General features: G+C 45.6%; 2 protein-coding genes across 3 annotated transcripts in view; both read right to left on the bottom strand.

Moving 5' to 3' along the window:
* Positions 1–17,271, bottom strand: part of LCP1 (lymphocyte cytosolic protein 1) — a 50,948-nt gene extending 33,677 nt beyond the window's left edge. Inside the window, exon 1 of one of the 2 annotated variants that reach the window (XM_052786111.1) lies at positions 17,210–17,271. The gene's annotated coding sequence lies outside the window, so the exon portion shown is untranslated. Of the gene's footprint in view, positions 1–968; positions 988–17,209 lie in introns of those variants that run through there. The other variant, XM_052786112.1, reaches the window with a different exon arrangement.
* CPB2 (carboxypeptidase B2) overlaps positions 1–22,835 on the bottom strand; it is a 277,528-nt gene that overhangs the window by 64,355 nt on the left and 190,338 nt on the right. The window lies entirely within an intron of this gene.

The raw sequence follows: 22,835 nt of genomic DNA on the forward strand, positions 1-22,835 counted from the left end.
GGATGCGATTTAAAGTATGATGGATTTATAAGGCAAGTATAAAGAAAAGATTTTGATATATTTGCCACGTGGACCATGAATCCCTTTCCCTTTTTCTGCCCTATTTCAAGACCCACTGGAATGTCGCTGTCTATACCTAATAATGCTATCTCACCAAACGTTATTAAACTTAGGTAGTCTTTACACACAACCCCAGCTGAAGTCCTGTCATGACAACGCACTATTTAAATTCTGCACTGTGTATCCTTGAAGCATCACACAAATAACAATTTTATTGGGCAGCATTAAAATACGTTTAACTGGCATGGTGCAATAGTTAACTCCTACCTGTACCTGGTTAACTTGTACCTGTGTGATGTTCGTTTGTGGTATTGCTGACAAGGTATGATTATATGACAATGATCTCTCTAATCTAATTTCTTACACAGGGCAGGATACTGCAGGCAATCATTACAGTATCAGTTTTCTAGAATTGTGTTGAATTGTTAAGTCTTCAATATAAAGAGCTTGTATTTTGCAGTAATGTACGCTTACAGTGAGCAACAGGCTAGTCGGTGTTACGATAGGATGTACTGTGATACTGAGTTAAATGTCCATTACTGTCCCGCATTAGAAAAATAATACAGTTGGCCTACAGCTCCAGTCTTAGGGCCAAAATCCCAATGCAGCTAGTTTGAGATTTACTTGCATGAAAGGCAGAAGAGTTAGAGAGGGGTGTTCCTCCAGTTACAGGCAAAGACATTAGGAAACAGCGAAGATGACCGCCTACAAATTAAGTACCATAAATTAACATGCACTGTGTCTCATCACTCACAGAGGGAGGACTATAATTACAAACAGACCATACCCCTGAGCCACAGCTGAACAGGTCAGAAACAATCCTCTCCCCTCTGTTGTCACCACTAAAACACTTCAAAAGCCTTGCCCCTTATTGTCCCCCTGCCCGAAGCACCTTTCTTCCCACGCACCTTTTGCAACGCCGACGCTCTCATCCTGCTGCCCATGCAATGCAGCCACGCTTCACTGCAGGTCAGCCGGACCGTGTCACCGCAGGCTTCAAACCCTTCCACTGCTTTTCTCCTCCTCTCCCGCAGCCTCGGCTCTCCTCTGCCTCTGCATCAGACCCACAGCTCTGAGCGGCAGCACGCGTTCGCTCCCGTCTCCTCGGGGCTCTCACCTTCCTCCCCTTCACCCCCCGGGGTGCCTTGGGGAGCCTTAGGAAGGGCAGCGACTGCCCGCTCTCTCCTGTCATCAAGCTCGGATATTTCTTAGCAAGGTAAGCGGCAACCCAAAAAGCCTGCGGGAACCACTGATCCCGTTTCTGCCAATGAGTGGGAGTTATATTCGGAGGAACTGGGGCATCTGCCTAAAAAGAGGTACAGCAGCTTCATCTTACTTGGCAGCGTTGTGTTCTGGCAACCCGGAGGGGGTTTGCAGGGATCCCCAACCAAGGAGGGAGTTGGGGTCTGCTGGGTGAACAGTTTCCTTGTGGGAACGAGGGAAGGGTATTCCCACGGCGGCCTTTTCTGGCACAACCACCTCTTGGCTTTTGCATTTTTAACTGCCCACTGCAGCCTCCCAGGACATTTGCCTTCCTGCAGGCTGCTTCTGCTTCAGGGAATGAGTCCATTATTTTGCAAAACCACATTCGTATAATGCAACGCCTTCCTTGCCGCTGCTGATACAGTCACGGGTTGTGGACGTGTCCTCCACCCAAGAATGTACACGGGATGGGAAGGGCATGGTGGGGACAGCAGCACAGATCTTCCACGCTGACAGTGGAAGCTTCCTGCGGACCTTGCAAAGTATCCTTGTTTTATCGACAGCACAATTTTAAATGAACCCTTTGAGGGGAACCTCCTGGTCCATGAAAAACCAGGGCGAATCAAAATTAATGGAAATTATTTAAAAGTGATCTTATTTAAACAAATAACATCTTGCTCTTGTATAAGTACAGAGGACCCAATCTAATTCCTGCTACGGCTTGATGTGATCTGAATCACACCTTTATTCCGTGTGACCCTGTTCTTGTTCCTATTAAAGTCAGTGATGCTTCTTGTAGCCGCTAGCGATTAAGGTACTGAAATGCCCGCCTCGTTTCTGAAAATGGACCCCGAGAACTTAAATGCTGTTGAAAGGTAAATGAGTCCCTTGTGAAGCAGGAGTCATTACTCTGATGGCCTACGCTCAGGTGGGGGGGAGATAATTTGACCTGCTGCTGGGACCGTCTATGTTAGCAATGTATTCTGAAATGCCACGTGTGGTCTCTGCAGGAGAGAGAATGCTAAAGACCGGGGGCTTTGCAGAACGCATGTGAAAATAATACCTTTTACGCAGTATTCTTCCCGCGTGACATCTGCCAGAAGAAGCCTCGAGAATGCAAAGCAATGGTGGGTGATCCCATTGAACCTGTCCCAAGATGGATACTGGGGTCTTTTGGGAGTGGAACCACGGTATCATGAAGTATCTGTTGATGCAACAAGAGCATCTCACTCTTTGTCTCAATCTGTTTGTGCAGGAAGGTGTGGGGCAGACCTACCCCCGCTGGGCTTCACCTCCACCTGCAGTCTGCCACCATGCTCTCCCTCCCCAAAACATGGGATCTCCGACCCCCGTGCCACCACCGCCCTCCACACCAGGACCCACCGACCCCCATGGACCCTCTCGTATCAGCAATTCCCAGCACATCTCCTGCGTGGAGCCAGAGGAGGAGGGAGAAGGTAGCGTGGAGGGCGATGGCCCATTGCCTCCACAGGTGTGAAGAAAATGGAGGGAAACCCCTGCCACACGGCAGAGCGTGAATCAGCAACAAGGCGTTTGCACTTGGGCAAGGAGGGACACCTGGGCTTGTCTACTGACACGTCTGGAGACAGAGGACTGTAGAAAGAAGTCCTCTCGTACTGAAAAGCATGGGTTTGGTGGGGTCGTTCTCAGAAGCGGTGGCTCTCCAAACCTCCCCCTTTCCCCTGGAGCTGGGCACAGGAACGACCAGGAGGGTAACGTCCTGTTAAACCTAGGCCGGGAGACCGGTTTATCATCTCACATGCTTGTGCAGCTTTTGTTTTCCAAACCCCAACCTCTGAAAACCTGTCTGAGAGACTTCTGAGGAAATCTTCATTTCGGTTTCGCTGTCAAGCCGTCTTATTTAGGAATCGAGATGAGCCACGAAGATCAAATAAGCTAGGAGTAGACTGCTTCCACAAAGCAAAGCAAAAGATGACTCCTAAGCAGGAGGTACAACCTGCAACCAGCCTGGAAAGATTTACACTCCCCAAAACATCCGTGCAGGGGCCTGGGAGAGAACAGTGCCTGCTTGGCAGAGGAGGAGATGGGGCAACGATCAATCTCTGGTCTTGGAGCAGGTTGTTCCCTCAGCAGAAGTAGCCGAACGTGCCCGTGAAACAAAAAGCAGATAGCTCTGAGGCCACGGCTGAACTTTGGGCTGTCAGACTTGGTACCAAATTCCCAAAGTCATTTGCTTCAAAGAAATCTCCCGCACCGAAGTGACTGAGTGTTGTCTGGAAGTTTTCCTTACGGCCCAGGCCCAGGCCCTTGGAGTAAGAGCTTAGCCTTACTTAAAAGGCACAAGGAACAAGATTAATTTCCTGCAAGCAGTCTGAACTTTGAAGGAGAGGCATTTAAGCAAGTGAAAAATGAAATAGCAGGGGGAAAAAAATGCCGTAAAATGAAAGCAATGATAAATAAATAACAGGAAAGTGTACACCCCGCTACAAATTTAATAGGCTACACCCAGCCATGAATTATTGAGCAGAACCATCCATTTGCTGCAACGGGGAGTACTAGTGAAATATTGATAACGGTACATGAGCTAATCTTAGGTTTTACTTGGTGGGGGAGAGAGAAGAAGAGGTTGGAAAAGCCTGGCCGCTGTTAACTGACCGAGCGGCCAGCCCCCGGGTCTGACTGCAGCGGGAGGAGAGTGCGTGCCCCTGCCTCTCCCGGGAAAGTGCCCGAATCCCGCATCTCCAAAAGAGACCGGCAGTTTATCAGACCCAGCTGATAAACCCGTTTCCAGAAGGATACGGGTCTAGAAGTGTCGTTTGCGGAGGCTGTTGCAACAATACTGGCTCTCGTGGGTTTTTTGGTTTTGTTTTTTTTTTTTTGCACTCCTATGAAAACCAGAGTCTTGGTTAGACACTGACTCAGCCCAAAATCTGTTTCCTTGCTGTTCTGGGTTTTTTTCATCTTTGTGATGGGGGGAAAAGTATGAAAACATGACTTTGGTGGCTCAGCCGGCCAGAGGCTTACAGGAGTAAAAAGCATGGAGAAACAGGTGGAAAAAATATTTTAATTATAATTATTATGACAGTTGTTTTTGCAAAGCTGAGAGGAAACAAAGTCATGATTTCTGAGAATCTGGATCTGGCAAAAGCTGTCTCATAGTTAACCAGCCTTCTTATTTATCTGTGACTCTTACAGCCCTCATCTAATTCAATTTTTGGTGAGTGAACCATAGGTGGCTGCCTGCTACGTGAGTGCAGGGCTCACTGCATGCCCAGGGCAGCTGTCACGGCAAAGATAAAGCACTTCTATTGGGAATCCAGGCACCGTCATCCCACCACCAGAATTTCAAGTACCTGTCTTCTGCTGCAAACTGATGCGACAGCAGGACAAAACCCCACTATTATAACTGAAGCTGCTCTCCCAAACAAGTTCTCCACAGGCAGCTTTATGCCAAGAAAAGAATAATTCAATTTCCTTTGGATCCAGATGGAAATCTGCACACAAACACCTGCAGGACTGGACAAAATGTCATGTGCACGCAGGCTCACTCGCATACGTACCTTCTTGAATACACTATCATTATGATTTGATTTTATATGTTTTTAAATGTTGGAAATTTTAACCCCCTAGGCTGTTTGCTTTGCTTTTAGCTTATTTTTCTTTTTTTTTCACTCAGCTTCTTTAAAAGCAATATTCCTGTATCTCTTCCTCTTTTTTTGGCATGTTTCCCTTTATTCTCTCATTTTCCCTTTGCACATTTTCTCTATTTCTTTCCCCTTCTCCCTCTACCTCTTGCCATTTCCTCACTCCCTGACTCTACCCTAGCAGTTTCTGCTCGCTTGCTCTCACGTGGTGCTCTTCTACCAGCGTTCTTCCTAATATTTCTAAGGGTATTCAGCTCAGAAGACCCACTTCTTTTTTGCGGCCTCCCACCTGCATTTTCCAAGCCTGGGGGTCACTGGCCCAAAATTCTGCCGCTCAGAAACCCATACAAGCAGTTACTAGTTCCCTGTTGGGAGGGGAAGTTTGCTTCCCCCAGGAGGAACTTGCTGTGTTTCTACAGCACATCCAAAAAAACCCCAAATCTCAGTACAGAATCTGGAGATCAAATGCCCAAACGGAGGGGGTCTCGTTCCCAGCCTTGCTGCGGTTGTGTTTGCGGAGCCAGCCCTGCAAACCCTCCTGCGGGTGAAGGATGAAAGCCAGAGCTAGGCTGACCGTGCGCTGCCCTGGGTGACAGCCTTTTGCTCGGAAGGAACACGTCCTGCTGTTATCAATTAATACGTATAATATGATTGAAATATCCGGGGAGCTGCTAAAGTCCTGTGTACAGCCCACATCAGTTAATATTTAAAACGGGGAAACAATAACTAGGCATGATTTAGGGTTTAGGAACTAACTGTTAGACAATGGGGCTTTATGTCAGAAAAGGTAAGAGATCGTGGTCTGATCAACAAACTTCAAAGAACAGCTTGGAACTGCCAAGACAGAGTAAGAAGTAGGTAAAAGGTAATTCCTACAGGGCGAGATCGCAACCACCGACTCATTGACCATCTACTCAAATGATACCACCTGCTCAAAAGAAGACAATGAAAGAAGACAGAGTCTGCGCGCTAATTTACATGAGAAGCGAAGAAAGAAGAACCATTATTAAGGGAAATAATAATGAAAATGTATTACTTAAGTATATAACTGTGGGAATTTTTAAGACAAGGGTGTGCTGTCTTGAGACAGGCACCCATTCATGCGCATCAATGAAACGAATTTGAAAATACCTCGACTCTCTGTGTTATTGGCTTGCACATCGGGTAAACAAATCCGCTTTTAGGACAACACTGCAGCGACTGAAGCTGCAAGAAGACAAATAAAGATTGGGTGGGGGTTTTTTTGGTGGAGGCATTGGTATGGAAATTAAACATAGGAGGTATCTGAGGTCAGGCTTTCCGCAAAGGTCCCGAATCCAACAAAATCTTACCTGGTGCATCTCAATTTCTGGAAAAGGAATGCGTACAAGGCCACCCTCTTTCCAGACAAATCTAGTCGCAGTAATGTTTTTACATGCTGATTAAGAAAACTTTTGAGTCAGAGCTTGTATTTGGGATGAATCCCTTCCATGACACACATAAACTAACAATTATGAGGGGAAAAAGCTTGGGAAGGGGGAGAAATTTCTGTCCCTCTCTGCCTGCTAGCAATGGTGAACACAGATTACAGCTGGTCTTAGCTGTAATTCTGCTTCAGCCCAAGCCCCCCCAAACCCAGTTATGATTCTTTCGTGTTTTCAGTATCAGCTTTGCTTATCCCAAATAAACAAAACCAAGCTTTTCCTGGCATTTTTTTTTTTTTTCATCTTGCTGGTCAAACAGTTTCCTGGCCTAGTGGTTGGCAGTGATACCTCTGGGAAGCTCAGCTGAGATAAGGTTGAAGAGATGTGGATACGCTCTGCAAGGCAATTGAAGGGTATTCATCCAAAGACATGTTCCTATTCTAGAAGTCTATATAAAGCAGTAGCCAGGCTTTGACTGTAACGGTGGCCAAGATTGTGAGGCTTTGGACAACTGAGAAAAAATTTGAGGCAGCAGCCTGGACAAGTTTCAGCAAACAACACATTTAGCACCTGGCTAAAATATGGTCAGGAAGACCCTCTATATTGGGATAGTAGTTAAGTTAGCAGTCATACAGAAGGCACATGTTATAAAAGAGAAAACTAGACTTCAATTTTACTGACTGCTTAAAGTGAAAGACCTTTGAGGGAACAGAGAGAGATGGAAGATCTGCCACTCAAAAGCAAGTACCGAGTGTGAAGCGTCAGATGCGTATCAGGTGGCATGAGTTTGCTCACACTGATGCTGCTTGTGTTGCTAGCAGTGGGTATCATACAGGAGCTGCCTGCACTGCTAGGAAACGGGCAGAGCACGTCCTCAGACAAGCAGAGGAGTTTCTCGTCTCTGCATCCTCACTTAGCTGCTCCATTTTCTGTGCTGCTGTGGCCAATGCACACCGAAAGCTAATGAGGCAAAGTCATCAGGTGTGTTTTCAAATGCCAGAAGACTCAAAAGAGCCCCTAAACAATGGTTCTTGAAAAGGAGCGTGAAACATAAGCTCTTGAGTGTTATCTAAAAGACAGATAAACTTGAAACAAACATTAATTGCTCTTTTGACACAGCACGCAAGAGGCACAGGGGAAACTGGAACATTAAAAAACTCAATAGCAAATGAAAACTCCACAACTGTATTGATCTTGTGTGTGTGTTTGTCAGTGGTGTCAGGAATTTAGAAACCGAGGTCTTCCGCAGGGCAGAGCCAGGAGACAAGCCCTGTGCTATCCAAGTGACACACACCAGTAATCCCAGCAAGTGCCCTCTTTGCTCTCACAGATCATGGAAAAAGAACAAACTCTTCCAGGCAGCTGCCCAGAAATCCCCTGCATAAACAGCCCAAGGAGCAATAGTGTTTGGCCGTATTCAGCTCTGCATCCCACTAAATAAATGCCCAGGCCACGGCATCCTTGCAGGTCACCTCCAAGTCAACAGTGAGGTCCTTTTTCCCAGGCACTCACTGACCTGTAGGGAGCAAGAGCATACAACCCATCCCCTAAACCATCCCAAAAGGGACAGTGTCACCAATCCTGCTCTCGGCTGGCTTTGCTGCCCAGTTTCCATCCCTCGTTGTACAGCTGAGCCGATGAGCCGGACAGCTTTGGAGATGATCTTGGGCAGATCCATTTAGCCCCTTCTCGGATATTTATCAGTGCCTCATGCAACGAATGGTGAACTCCATCACCTCTGAGCTCAGCTGTTCCCAAACAGCAGGGAGATAGACCTCCGAACACATTCAAGATGAAGGAAACCTCTGCAGATGATACCACTGGCCAGCTTATGTCGTGACCTGGAAGTGGGCAACTGGCCGGTATGGGCAACCGAGGCATGAATCATTCATGGAAGCTTATTCTCTGCCTCGGTCTCCTCTGCAGACCCCACACGGGTTAAATGAAGGTGCACGGAGGAGGGGTGGGCACCAGGAATACCACCTGAGCAGTAGGATTTCTCGGTGCACCGTCAGTACGAGATGACTTTTTCCTGCAGCTCCGACACCCCGCAGCACTGGCGGCGGTTTGCGTGCTCCACGGGCGCGAGGACCGAGCCAAAGTAAGTCCGCAGTGTAAGTCCTCTGCAGATCTCCACAGGCAAGAGTATCTACACATCCACCCTGGGGTTGCTGGTCCCGTTCTGCCGGGCATGTTCCCACCAAAGCTGGTGGCAAAGACGCGCCTGGCAAGTGCTGCCATGGATAATATGTCCACTCCAAAACTCAGGACCAGGTACAATGAGCCGTGTTACTGCTCAAGGATGAAAATGGCCTCAGGCACTGTGAAGTGCTGGCCAGAAACCATCCTCCTCGGCACCTCAAGCTGGCATAGAGGAATGGGTAATGCAGCCGGGAATTTTGCTTCCAGGACGTTTGTGGGTGCTCAGCTTTTTTTCCCTTTGCATTTTTGTGTCTCCTTTGTTCCTGGGGCTGGTTTCTACAAGAGCTCCTGGAGCCTCTGGACACTGTGGTTCCAGGAACGAAGAGGATACAAAAGAAAGCTTCCCCCAAGGGTTTGCACTCTCCCAGATAAGACAGAGAGGGAGGTAAGAGAAACCAGATATAACAGATGGTTTGCTCTACTACCATCAGAGAGCTGCAAAGGGTGGAGGGTAAAGAAAGCAGGGGCATCTTCAGTTTTTATTTCAATCCCCTTGGCTAGCCAGGGCTGAAGGACAGGCACACAGGAGAGGTGGAATGAGACTGAGATAAAAGATTAGCACAAACCACTAAATAGCTCAAGGGAAAGACGGTTCAGTGCCAAGAGTGGCAGGAGCACTCTGCCTGCTGGTTAAACTTGCTTTGGCTGGTTTAATGCTCCTTCAGGCATTTCTTTGCCTTTTCCCACCTGGTGAGTTATGAGCTTCACATGAGCAGCAATGAGTTTCCTACATGACAGTAACTCTAAATCCTTCTCTAAGCATTAGTCTGGAAAGTATCTAAGTTGTAGGTGTAACAAAATATGTTCTTCAGCTCTTCACAGCTGTATCCGTTTTAGCTGTCAGAAACACTGGACAGCCAAACAATAGCACAGCCAAAGATCTCACACTGAAGAAAATCCCACCAGTTTGCCTGGTCCCTCTCCCTCCTCTGCAGCTCGCTGAGCTGTTCCTGCAACTGCAAATGGAAGAGGAAGAAAAAACGGAAGAAAAAACAGCTCTGACAGCCTGCAACGATTCCTTACAAACCAATCTTCTCCTGACTCATTTCACAAAGAAGACCCACCGTGCTCCTGTGCAGCACGCTGATACTGTACGTGTATCCTCAATTGCATGCTGCAGACTCTGACTTGCAAATCACATTTAAACAAGAGGGTTCGCAGGTGCCTTTGCAAAGACTAGATTTAGTTCAGCCTGTTTACATTTCCTCAGTAGTTTCAGCTATGTATGTTGTAATCTCTGTTTCCTCCCTGGCTGAAGAGCTGTTAGCTTTCATTTTAAAAATAAGTGTATTTCCACATCCCAGTGAGATTTCAGTACTGTGGGCTTTCTCTACTTAAAGCTCAGGGACACCTTTGCCAGGTGCATTTGGCACGTGAACTATGATGCTCCAGCTACTCCATGCCCAAGGATATGTTCCAGCAATGAATGCAAAGAGATGTTGACTTATGAAGGAGAGAAATTACTGTGCATTTACTAAGATCCTGTGCACCAGTTGCTCTGCAGCCTCCCCACAAAGCTTCGTGGTCTCCCTTCCTTCCCAGCACACAGGTATCTGCAGCCACAAACCCCAGCTTTTACTAAAGGCCATCTTTTCAGCAGGTCTTCCTACCCACCCTTGCAAAATAAGTCACCGTTTAAGCAAAAGCTGTGTGTTTCTGTCCAAAATTTCTGGGACACGCCACTGTATGGGTTCTGTGCACCTGAGCCAACACAGGAGAGTCCTCAAATCTGACCACAAGAAAGGCTCCGAGAGGAAAGATGAGAGGATAAATACATGGCAGATACATGGTGGTCACAGCCTAAGAGGATACCTCTCTTGCAGCTGCTAGGATTTCTGGTTACCACGGGTTGCACAAACCCGTTTAACTAAGGGCATGTAGACACTGAAGGCAGAGTAGTGCAGAAATAACTGAGTTTGCTCAAAGAAGCTAGCTCAAATGCTGGTAGCATGCCACTGACTAATGTATTCTACTTCTCTTATTTTAAAAAAGTCATATTTTTAGTATATAAATATATCAGAGAGAGATCTCCCACGGTTTGAAATAGTGGTCTAACCATTGGACAGTCCTTCCCCTTCTGACTTTCTGCTTGTCTATGTGGGGCATGTAATTCTGAAAGTAGATGTTGATGAAGTCTGGACATTGGGATGCAAATGAGAACCGCAGGCAAAGGCAAATGCTTGGACACTCGCAGCTTTGCATCAAGGGCAGCCATCAGGGGTTATCTGAAAATCAGTGTAAAATGGCAATCCTCACCTGAGGGCTGCTTTTGAATTGACTTGAAAAATTGTTTTCTCATCTATGTGTGTAGCATCCACACAAAAATACGGGGGCTCACTGGTGTATCACAGCATTAGGACTGTACTGCCTTTTCAACTGAATGAACACCCAAAATGAATAGAAGGCAGGGGAAGGGTGGTATTTCTTAAAGAAAATTGATTAACAAATATTTTGATTCATTCTGGAACTAGAAATCAGATGTAAAATGTGTCAGTTATCCTGTTACTTACAGGAGATTGAAGGTGGGTCTAAAGGATCTTTCACAAGGACATTGTCTTTCCCTGATTGACTATAAATCCCTTTCTCATTTTCTGGGAAGTCTCTCTCCTTTGGTATCTCTTTTTGGACCTAGCAATCTCTCTCAGGCAAACGGACAATATAAGAACTGTCTTTGCAATACAAGAGTAAAGACACTGATTACTGCCTCATCCTGTAAAACATTTACCATCATCAAGAAGCAAAATGTGCAAAACATTATCTTCTCTTCGCAGGACTTTTTTTTTTTTTTTTTAAATTATTTGTCCCAAATACCCTCTGCATACCGACACCTCCGGTACTACCTAAAACCCAACAACTTTTGCAAATATGAGGCTTCCTACTGACATGCATATTCGAAGACAGTTTCTTTCTAAAGAGTTTATGGTTGGTTTTAGTTCCAAGAAACACGCTCTCATGAGCGTGGGAGACCTTCGGCGGCCAATGACCCCACCTCATCAGGAAGGGAGCAAGTGGCACAGTGTTTCTCTGCCCCAGTGTCCCCTCGCATCATCTATCTGTGTGATGTCTATGTTATTACCACACCACTCTGCGGGCAGCATCACTTATCACTTGGCTTATCACTTGATGGCACCACAGCTCTCTCCCACCAGGTACAGGGGATCCTGTTCCCACACTCAGAGATGGCTTCTTTTCGGGGGGCAACCCCACCAGTCAGCTTGGCAAGGCATTTCGCTTTGGGTACCTGGTGAGGAGGATGCTTTCCTTCGATTCTTGGTCTTTTTAGCAAGGGTAGCTCGTCCAAGCTAGGAGTTACTCTGCCCAGCCTTACAACAGAGCAGTCGGTGAGGACCCCCCTGATGAGCAGGGTCGAAGCCGATGGTAAAGCATGCTCATGGAGAAATGGCAAGGTGGGTATTTTAAAATAGAGCTGTCAGGAGAAGGGGTTTTTAAAGAATGCATAAACTACTTCATTTTAATTCATAGGCAAATACAAATGTTCTGACATGGTTGCTCATTGCGTGTCCCTGCTCACACTTCCTGTGTTAATCACAGCTCTGATTAACTTTGCTCATTAAAGCCAATCTGATCAAGTCACTAACATGCAAATGACCTCACTCTGCCTGCAAAACGTAATTCAAGCTATTTCCACTTATGTTGTGTGGTCTTTGCTGTCTTCTCTAAGCCCAGGTGGAACTTCCAGAACCCGAGGACTTCCACAAACTTCTAGTCTGCAGGTCTTCCAGAAAGCCTGGACGCATCCTCTTCCCTGGGTCCTTAAGGACTACGGTACAGCTTTCTGACAGTAGCTGCTCAGCACTTTCCAGAGACCGCTCTATTTTTTTCATGTCTTAAACTGGGTAATCTGAAATCTTAGTTTTATTTTGAAGACTCTGGCCTGGATACACAGGTGAAAAAAATGAGGAGCAAAGTCATGACACCTGCCTGTACATAAAGACAGCAAACATATGGGGAGGGGAAGAAGAGAAAAATAGTCTGCCAAAGCTAACTAATAGGAGCCAGTTACATTTTCAAGAGTTTATTACCAATACTTCGTGATAAAAATCTCACAAACTGATTTTCGTATTTCTCTTTGCAGAATGTCAGGCAAGCAAGGACTGTATACAAAACAACAGGGCATAAATGCTAGAAAAGTTTGCCGACACTTAGGAAGACAGACGCTTTCAAATTTAAAAGTAGGGTAAAAGTAGTATAGATTGTAAAGAGATTTTGATATATGGCATAAATTATTTATTTTCTTGTAAATGCAAAGAAGCATTTGTCTGTAAGAGACACTGAAATCTCATCTTTTGAGTTCTTCCGATAAGCAATAGAAGAAAAATTATGTTGACAACTTCCTAGAGTCAATCATTCAGAAACTTCTTTCATATAAAAATTAGAGAACGTTCCCATGTATCTTTATATAATCATGAAACAAATAAGATGTTTCTAAAGATACTATTTTTAGGTATGTCTTCAGTGATTCAACTTGAGACTTCTGCTTAGGAGCAGACACTGGGGTTTGTATTTTTCCTTGTTATTTAACACGACGACCATATAAAACTGTTAAGGAAAAAAAAAAAAGCAGCAGTAACTCTGGCTTTTTTTTTTTTTCAGATTTGTTTTTTGACTCAATTCCACTCTTACCCAGCACACTGGCTCCCTTTTACAAGTACACACAAGAAATTGAAAGTTTTTTTGTATTTTTTTTCCACCCTGAGAGGGATAGGCAATTCAATCCCAACATGGCAACAAGCATTTGTAAGAAGTTAAAAAAACTGCTTTCATTTTAAAGTTAGGCAACATAACAGCATGGTTACAGGAACTGTAATGAGGAAAGAAATTCCACTTTGATAAGAAATATGGCTATTTCTGCTTAAAGGAACAAAAACATTTTGTAAAATACTCAGGTCTCTGAAACAAATATTTTTTTTTACTGCAGTTTTGCAGTGCTTTATCTTTGGGGAAATCAATTCCAGAATGATGTTGACCTCCTTTCCCCAAAAACTTTGGGACTCACTGATTTAAGTGTGATATGAAAGGCACATGCTGCCACTCTGCTGTCCCAAATACTTTGACACTAGAGTTTTAACCACATTTTTCCATCCTGTGGTACCCAGTTTAAACAGGCTGAGAAGAAAGGACTGTGGATATGTTGGTTGGAAGGGACCCCTGGAGTTCATTACCCAAATCTCATGCTCAGTGGGTTACATTAAAATGCAATGCTACAAGGAAGGAAACTTTTCTCGCGTAAAAGCATACATGCTTACTTAGCTCATAGGTATGAGTGTTCCCAGCTAAAACAGTCCACTTTCTGCAGGATAAGGGCTTGCAAGAGCAAAATGAAATGTGTTGACCTTCTTCTGAGATTTGCTTTAAAGAAAAAACCCTACAAAACAACTTCAGTGGCTTCCTGAAACAGTAGTAGTCAAGGCCGTACATTCGCAATCTAATAAAGGTCTACTAGTGCTAAAACATCACAAGAGGAAAGGAAGAGAAAATATTGAAGGTTCAACAATGAAAACCAAAAAAGATGAATAAATTTTAAACTGGGGAAATATGTTAAATATTGATTCAGAATAAAACCTTAAAAAAAAAAAAAGTATAAGGATGATCACAATAGAAACAGATTAAATATGACTAAAGCAGACTAAAAAATAAATTAGGTTTATTCAAAATGCTGATTAAGCAGACTAGCTACCTTCCCATAAGAGAGAAGGAAATTGGACTAGCTGTCTTCCTGCAAGTGAGAAGGAAATGAATGCACTGTAAATACTAAGGGTCAGCAGGTATACTAGGTAGGGGAGGAAGGAAAAGAGGAAGCATACAGACTGCGGGTGTTTACACGGGGAGTATTCCCCTCCCTAAACACTGAGCATCCAACTCAAGCTCCCAAGCCTGCGTGCAGCAGGACCAACTCCAGGACTCCCAAGAGCTGGCTGGGTCGGGGGCTCGCTCGGGCACTCTCCAGAGGGTCTCTGCCCACAGGCAGGACAGGGAGAGCCTGAGAAAAGCATAATACTGAGAGAAAAGAAGCAGATGTTTTCTTTGCAGAGTCCACCATCAATTTAGAAATCCATCCCTCAAGCCCACCTTGTAATGCTATTACCAATTTGTGAATTTTCCACTTGTGTGCTCCCTATGTGGCCAACACTAAAGGTCAGGAGAAGGACTAGCAGCATGGTCCTAGCTTCTTCTTGATGACAATCATTCCATTTTGGTAACCCACACTGTTACAATTGGTACTTATTTCATCCAACCCTCAGAACTGAAATGTGGATTCTCTAACAACAAGGAAGAGAATATAATTTCTGATGAATGATTGTATTTTCATGAGAAAAACCTAAAGGCTATCTGTAAAATAAATAAATACATAAATAAGTCTGGTTATTTAGCAATAGTACAGGTTACACAGGTGCATGCAGAGGAGCACGAGTTCCTCCCCTTGATCTCCCAGCACGTGCTCCCAACACAACCCTGCCCATGGTTCCTCGCTGCTCCTTTCTCTGATTTTGCATGGATGATCAGAGGGTATGAGTTTTCTGAGGACTTATTTTTTAGCAAGGGCTACCTGAAGCGTGCGTTGCACATGGGAAAATTCAGGAATTGCAGGTCTGCCAGGGAGACAGCGATGGGATACGGGAGAGAAAGCGTTAACGGTGAGGAAGCACTGCGTGATGTGGTGGTGTGGGAAATGGAGTTTCATCCGAGTTTCATCTTGTTTTCTAACTCAGGAATAACTTTTATAGCATCCTCTGTTACTGGGCTGCCACTGCTGCTGACCTTCTCATGCACAATTAGTACATCTTAACAATTGTTAATGGAACAGAGGGGATCGTTTTGGAAGCAGCGGATGGAAGCGCCGTCCAACCAGTCATCCAAGACAGATCGCCAATGGCCATCAGTGCCAGACACTGCTGGGGATCCGGGCCACAGTCACTCCCACGTGTCCTGTCACACCAGACACCCACCCGGACAGCTGTGCCACCACCCAGCTGCTGTCACGGCCCCTGCCATCGCCGTGGGAAGGGTCTGGAACAGAAAATGGAAGAATTAAGACTGAGAATTTCCCAGTTGCCTCGCCATTTCCCAGTTTCCTCACCAGGGAAAACTCACACAAGCCTTTGAGATAGTGTTTTAAGCACAGCTCTTCTAACCGTCTTTTATGCTGAAAGAAAAAAAGATAGGCCTTGATCTTGCAAACACAAAGGCCACTTTAGTCCTTTCATCTAAAAGAAGGAAAAACCCAATCCCACTGAAGCCTGGATTAGTTTTGCCGGGCGCCCCTATAAGAGCAAAATTTCATCCTGCTCGCAGAATACAGGGTACGAAACTTCCTCGGGAGTGCCGGGGTGGGAAGTGAGGTGTCCCGCCAGCCCCGAGCACCATGCAGTAGGTAGCTGCATCACGGTGAAGGTGCAACTGTCTCTACCGTGCAAAGACGGTGACACCACAGGTCCTGCCCAAACGAGCTTACAGCCTAACGGGGGAGAGCTCATGATGTCACACGGGGCGCACGTAACATGTGTTTCTTTGCTTTGCTTTGAATCTCGCACTGCTAAGCACAAAAGGCCATGATAAAATAAATCACTTGGGCACAGTATTGATTCTTGAATGACGATTACATAAAAAAATGTAAATGCTTTGGCGTGTTACATAAATAATTCCCCACTGGCATCTATTATGCACGTTGCAGCCGTACTTTTGATTTCATTTACGCAGTTTCTTTTGAGGAAAGACATCCAAATTTTTCCCTCAGCCTACTCCGCTCACTTTATGCAGTGGAGTATGGGCAAAGGAAGAGCAGAAGCAGAGGCAAGGGAGGGAAATTGATTGCTGCCAGCCTGGCAGGGAAACGTTAACCTTGCAGGCAGGGGACAAACAGCAGAGTCATCTGCAACGTGCAAAGCAGCTTCTTCATTTCCATAGTGAGGCAAAGGAAATGCCCTTCAGAAATTCTCAAAACTATTACTGCTATAAGGAAGTTGTCTTTAGCGGGACACTGTGGACGAAAAGGAATTTAAAAAATAAATAGTAAGATTAAATGTATCAGCTACGCAGTTTTTGACACAGAAGACGATGCCGGGTGGTCAGCGTTCACATAAGACGGATGCAGACTACTCATCAGTCCCTAAATGCAACCTAATGAGATCATCTTCAGCTAACAGAGATGCTAAAACTGCCTTCACTTCAGTATCCCACCCCTCCCTCTCCTGTCCGGTCCCCCTCTCGTCCCTATTCCACATTTCTAAGTCACTCACAACAGACTTTATACCCAGGCGAGATTTCTCTCACGCTTGCTCAAACAGGGTTTGCTTGAATCGGGACTGCAGTACGGGGCCGATTTCTGAAATTAATTACATTTCCGACATTAATTCGAAGAGGTTTGGCTCAGCTCGACCCCGTTTGCACGAAGAAGCACCAGATCTACACCTGCTCCCCCACCCAGGCAGCGCACCCACCCTCCGTGGGTGCTGCTCTGGGAGGGCACCGCGTGAAACCCAAACCAGCGGAGCCCCGTTTCCAGCCCCCCACGATGATGTATGTTATCCCTAAAGGCTTCCACACCCCAACACACACCTTCGGCCCCCCCCACCGGCACCAGCGCCTCGTGTCACACACCCCCCCCCCCGCTGAACCGCCGCCGGGACGCCCGCACCGATAATCATCATCATCATCATCATCATCTATTGATTATAATTATTAGAGACTAATTACCAGCGAGGCGCGCCGCTGCAACAGGCGATGCCGGCCGGGCGGGCTGCCGCAGCCCCCCCCCCGCCACCCGCCTGCTCCCGCCGGCGCCAGGACGTGTGCCCCGCCCACTCCCCCATAGCCACGCCCCCGGCACGCCCCTTCGGCTTGGCGGCGGGAGTTGTGAGGCGTCGTTTCCCAGGGCTGGGGGCTGCGGTGGGGAGCCCCGGTTTGGCGGGGGGGTGAGAGGGAGCCGGCACCCCCGGCTGCCCCAAATCCTCCTTGGGGCTGTGGTGGTCTTACAGCAGGGTGGGGCACGCCTGGCTGCCCCCGCCCTCATGAGCCCCCAGAGGCCTGTGACTGAGGGGGCTGTGACTGAGGGGGGTCCTGGCTGAGGGGGGGTCCTGACTGAGGGAGATCCTGACTGAGGGGGGGTCCTGACTGAGGGGATCCTGACTGAGGGGGTCCTGACTGAGGGGGGGGTCCTGACTGAGGGGGGTCCTGGCTGAGGGAGATCCTGACTGAGTGGGATCCTGACTGGGGGGGGGTCCTGACTGAGGGAGATCCTGACTGTCCTGGTTTCAGCTGGGAGAGAGTTAACTGCCTTCCTAGCAGCTGGTACAGTGCTGTGTTTTGAGTTCAGTATGTGAAGAATGTTGATAACACACTGATGTCTTCAGTTGTTGCTAAGTGGTGTTTAGTCTAAAGTCAAGGATTTTTCAGCTTCTCATGCCCAGCCAGCGAGAAAGCTGGAGGGGCACAAGAAGTTGGCACAGGACACAGCCAGGGCAGTGACCCAAACTGGACAACGGGGTATTCCATACCATGTGATGTCATGTCCAGTGTATAAACTGGGAAGTGGGGGCGGGGGATCACCGCTTGGGGACTGGCTGGGTGTTGGTTGGCGGGTGGTGAGCAATTGCACTGCGCATCATTTGTACATTCCAATCCTTTCATTATTGCTGTTGTCATTTTATTATTGTTATCATTATCATTATTAGTTTCTTCTTTTCTGTTCTATTAAACCGTTCTTATCTCAACCCACGGGTTTTGCTTCTTTTCCCGATTTTCTCCCCCATCCCACTGGGTGGGGGGGAATGAGTGAGCGGCTGCGTGGTGCTTAGTTGCTGGCTGGGGTTAAACTGTTGCCGAAATCCGGAATAAAACTCCTTAACAGCAATGAGAAGTTAAGAAGCAGGCACTCCTTTATTGCAGCGCTGGGCAGACGGGGGATCGCTCCACCTATCGTGTGCACCTGTCTTGTCTAACAATACAGTTAAATACACACCTGTTATACATATTCACTAGATTTCCAAACAAAATGTTAATTCCTTTTCAATGATTGGTCTTTTAATCATACCACCTTATTAATATTCCTATGTTAAAACAATCATTGGTCAATTTCACTTAACTCTACGAGATGGGAAGGGTAAGGGGGTTTCCAAGCAGCAAACTGGTGTCCATGACGGTTTCCTTAGTTTTTGAAACAAAACATAGAAAGACCAGTATCTTCCTGGTGAGGTTTCTATGGTTTGCTTATTTCAAACTTAACAATACTAAGGTTCCTATGGTCACACATAACACAGTTCCTAAAGTTTCTATGACTACATTTCAAACTTAACACTGCTATACATTATGCTTCACAATTTTCTACTTCTTAATCAAACCAAACTCTTATATATATAATTGGATTTTAATTTCTTTATCAAAATATTTTCAACAAAACCACAACACTGACTGAGAGAGGATCCTGTCTGAGGGGGAGTCCTGACTGAGGGAGATCCTGACTGAGGGGATCCTGACTGAAGGGTGCCCGTGCTGCCCTTGTGGGACAGAGGAAGGTGAATTTTCGGGGAGATTCGGCTCAGAGAGCGCCTCAGCTCCCAGCATGAGGGTGCCCAGAGCAAGGGTCAGGCAGCGATGGATGAATCAGAGCGAGAAGCCCGGAGCATGTGTACGGTTTTTGGACATGTTTGCATGGGGTGACTGAGCTACCCCTTCTTAGATCAGAGGCAGGAGCTGAAGTCTGGTCAAAGTTTCATCGGATCTGCTTGTGTCGGGCAGTGCTGTGCAAGGCACCTTTTAAACAAAGATGTAAAAACTGTGATAAGGAGGAGGGAAAATTTTGGCTTAAAGGTGGGAAAGATTCAGGGTGAAGAACAAAACCAAGCACAATGTTGTATCTTACTGGTATTGTGTATTACACTGTACAGTTACTATATTGCTCCAGAAAACACATTTTTAAAAGGGTGCCTCTCTAAAGAGTTTTGCTCTAAGTTGATACACAGAACAGATGCTTTATCCTGATCAATGTTAACCTGGTTTTGATACCGTGCAGCAGAAAGTTCCTGATTTTGGCCATGGTTGGAGCAGAATACAACTGTATCGAGGTTTCTTTTGATCCACATCTGCAGTCTCTCCGTGCCACTCTCCCTCTTCGTGGTATGTTTGCTGTGAATTGCTTTCCCCCCACCTCTTCTGCCCCTGACTTTGCTCTTCTCCCACAACAAGGTCTCAGCCTGGCAGGGTTCATCACAGATGCCTCCTTCCTTTGCTCCTGTATCCTTTGCTCTGCTCCTGCATATTCACCAGGCTGAATTTCCCCACTACTAATTTTCTTCTTCCCTTCTTCGATGTGTCTTGTTGGCTCGACTGTCTGGTGTCTTGAACTAAATTACACCTGCAGTAGTGACCACAGACATGTTTTTGTGGCCACAGCCCTTATACTTCTTTGTTCTGCTTTCATTTTTATTTTTACCTAGAATCTCTCCAACTACAATGGTCAGTTTTATCTCATGAGAAAATCATGTTCCCTCTCCCTTTAGCTTGCTTTTATCCTTCCCGTTTCTAGCAGCTTGAACAACTCTACCTTTCTTCTCTGCCAGAAACACTAGGGTTTCTTATCTGTACTGCAATTGCTCCACTGCCCCCAGCTAGTCCCCTGCTTTCCTTCTTATCCACCCTGCTCATCTCCATAACTTCAGGTTTCTTCTGGTGCTTTCACCTCTTTCCCTGACTCTGAGGCAACTGAATGTGCTGTGTACACTTGCTGACAGGAGTTCTTTCACTCCACTTTCACCCTAGGCTGTCATTTCTTTCCAGTCTGTTCTGCCCCCAGGTAATTTGCAGCCAGTGCTCCTCAAGGCACTGATGATTTCTTCTTAACAAAATCTGTGAACACTTCTCACCATGCTGGATCTGTCAGCCAGTTTCAACACAGGTTATCTATAAATGAGAGAAAACAAGAACATTTATCTATCTTTAGATGTGTGCCCTAACCGCGTGTGCACTCTATGTCTTCATTTTTATCAGTGTTGGAAGGAGGCCCAGAGGGGTTGTGGGGTCTCCATCTTTGGGTGAAGCTCTGAGTGATCTGCTCAGACCTCACAGTCAACCCTGCTGCGAGCAGGAGGTTGGACTAGAGACCTCCGGAGGTATCTTCCAAGCTGAATTATTCCCTATGCTATGATCCATGTGGCAGGTGCCAGAACCCTTATCCTGAAGAGGGAAAGACTGATGAGATGCAGTGTATTACCAGGAAAGTCCAGACGTAGCTAGAGAGTGTTTTGTTCCTGTTCTTGAAACTCGACTTCTCTGGCTTTTTAAGAAGTCCTGCATTGTGGGTTTTTTTGTTGTTGTTATTGGGTGGCTTGGGTTGGGGGGGGGGGGGGGTGTATTGGGTGGCTTGGGTTGGGGGGGGGGGGGTGTTATATTATGTTATTCCTCCTGTGTCTCCAGTTTATTGCAAGGATGCTGTCCCCAGCCTCTGGTTAACATCACGAACCATGCCAGATTCCAGTTACTTTTGTGTAGTGGTAGCTCATCTTGTTGCAATGTTTGACCATTTATTCAAATTCAGCGTGGCTATAACTGAACTCCAGGCTTCTTTTTCAAATTTCCCCTGCTTCTTCCTTTCTCCATCCCCATGTTTAACTGTCATTCGAGTCCATTAACTAAGTGTTAAATCTGAACTCACTCCTGCTTATATGCTTCAGGACTGTGTGTGTTCTTTCACCACAGTATTTTTTTCTTTTCATCACGGTTTTATGTAATGCTACACTTCATTTAAATTAATATTGTCCACATGCAAAATTGCACTGAAGTCTCAAGTTTATCTACTTTCAAATTAAATTATTGAAATATTTTTTGCCTAGAAATGTCCTTGTTTCTAGCTGTATGTGACAATTTTCTTAATCTTTGTAAATCTTCCTGTGTGCCATTAGTTTCCTGATGGCACTTTCAGTTTCTCTTCAGTCACCTTCATCAGTGCTTTCCCTTCTGTGTTTTCCTTCTGATTTCCAGTTCTTCAGGACTGAGTCTTTATACTGTGTGATGTCTTACATGTTTTTAGCCCTCACACCAATAAAACCCCATCAAACTCTGCAATTTAGGATGTAGATAATCTTGAAAATTACTGCGAATCAGAGATTTGCTAAACTTGGCTACTAATAAGAGGATTTCTGAAACCAAATCAGGGGTTCTTTGATTGAAAGTAGTGTCGTTGTGTGCATTCATAAACTGATAGGAAACCAGAAAGAAGCACAAAATTGCTGCTTGCAGACTCGGCCTTTTACCAGGGTTAACTGTTGCTCTTATTAAATCTGTTTATCCAGCAGAAAACTGTTTCTGGGAGCTTTCAGAATGCTTGACATGGGGCGTTTCTCTATTTTACTTTTCCTCCTTTGGCTCAGTGATTAAAAACTCCAATTGCCTCACCTTTTGTGACAGAGGTGCTGAAAAACATTATTTAATGCGAGCATTCCAAAGTTAATAGAATAGCTCTTTTACTTTTTTTTTAATAATATCACTGATTTATTTCCTGAAACACTAAGGATAACTAGAAAAACTGTTGAATCAGTCACTAAGGGAACAAATACCCCTTTTGGCCACTTCTCCTGTTTTATGATTCTTTTATCACCTGGTTTATCTGAGCAGACATTTATAGTTCAGCAACCTTACACAAGAGGTGGCTATTTCTTTTGTTTTGCCTTGTCAGATTTTTCTGATTTTTTGAAATATCTTCAGTCATCCAGCAGAAACAAAAGCAAAGCAGAAAATGGTTGAGCAGCCAAAACTGCTTTGTAGACCTCTGCCTCCTAAGCTGCCATCTAAACTGTCTACACCAAGGGAGAATGTTGGTAAAGGTGAGTTGTACGAAGACAGTTCCTGTAGTTCATATTTTCAAATTCCACGTGTTCTCTGAAATTAACGTAGAAGAAGACAGATTGGAAGTTAAGCTACTAGTGCAAAGCAGTGTGAATAAGACTGCAGTATGACCTGCATCTCTTTGGGAGGCTCTTCGTGTAAATAGTGGAAGAGTCATCAGGGCAGGTCCTGGAACTTGGGTCTTCCACCTATCAGACTTGAACACTACCCACCAGATAATAGAGGCATTCCCTTTAGCTCATCCAAAAATACGAACGATAACATGAAAAACTGCTGGCGTCAAGAAAAATTAAATTAGATCACATGGAGTCAGACCATAGGAGGAAGTGAGATATAACTTTGATTCAGACAAAATGAAAAAAATGAGGTTTTTGGGGATGGTCCTGCTCTTTTCTGAATATACACCCATGTAAAAAGACGTGTCTTGGCTTATATTATTTTAAAGACATCAGGGATTTCTAATTAAAACAAAGGACTTGCAGTG

Source organism: Harpia harpyja, chromosome 4 (genome assembly GCF_026419915.1).
Source record: "Harpia harpyja isolate bHarHar1 chromosome 4, bHarHar1 primary haplotype, whole genome shotgun sequence".
NCBI lineage: Eukaryota > Metazoa > Chordata > Aves > Accipitriformes > Accipitridae > Harpia > Harpia harpyja.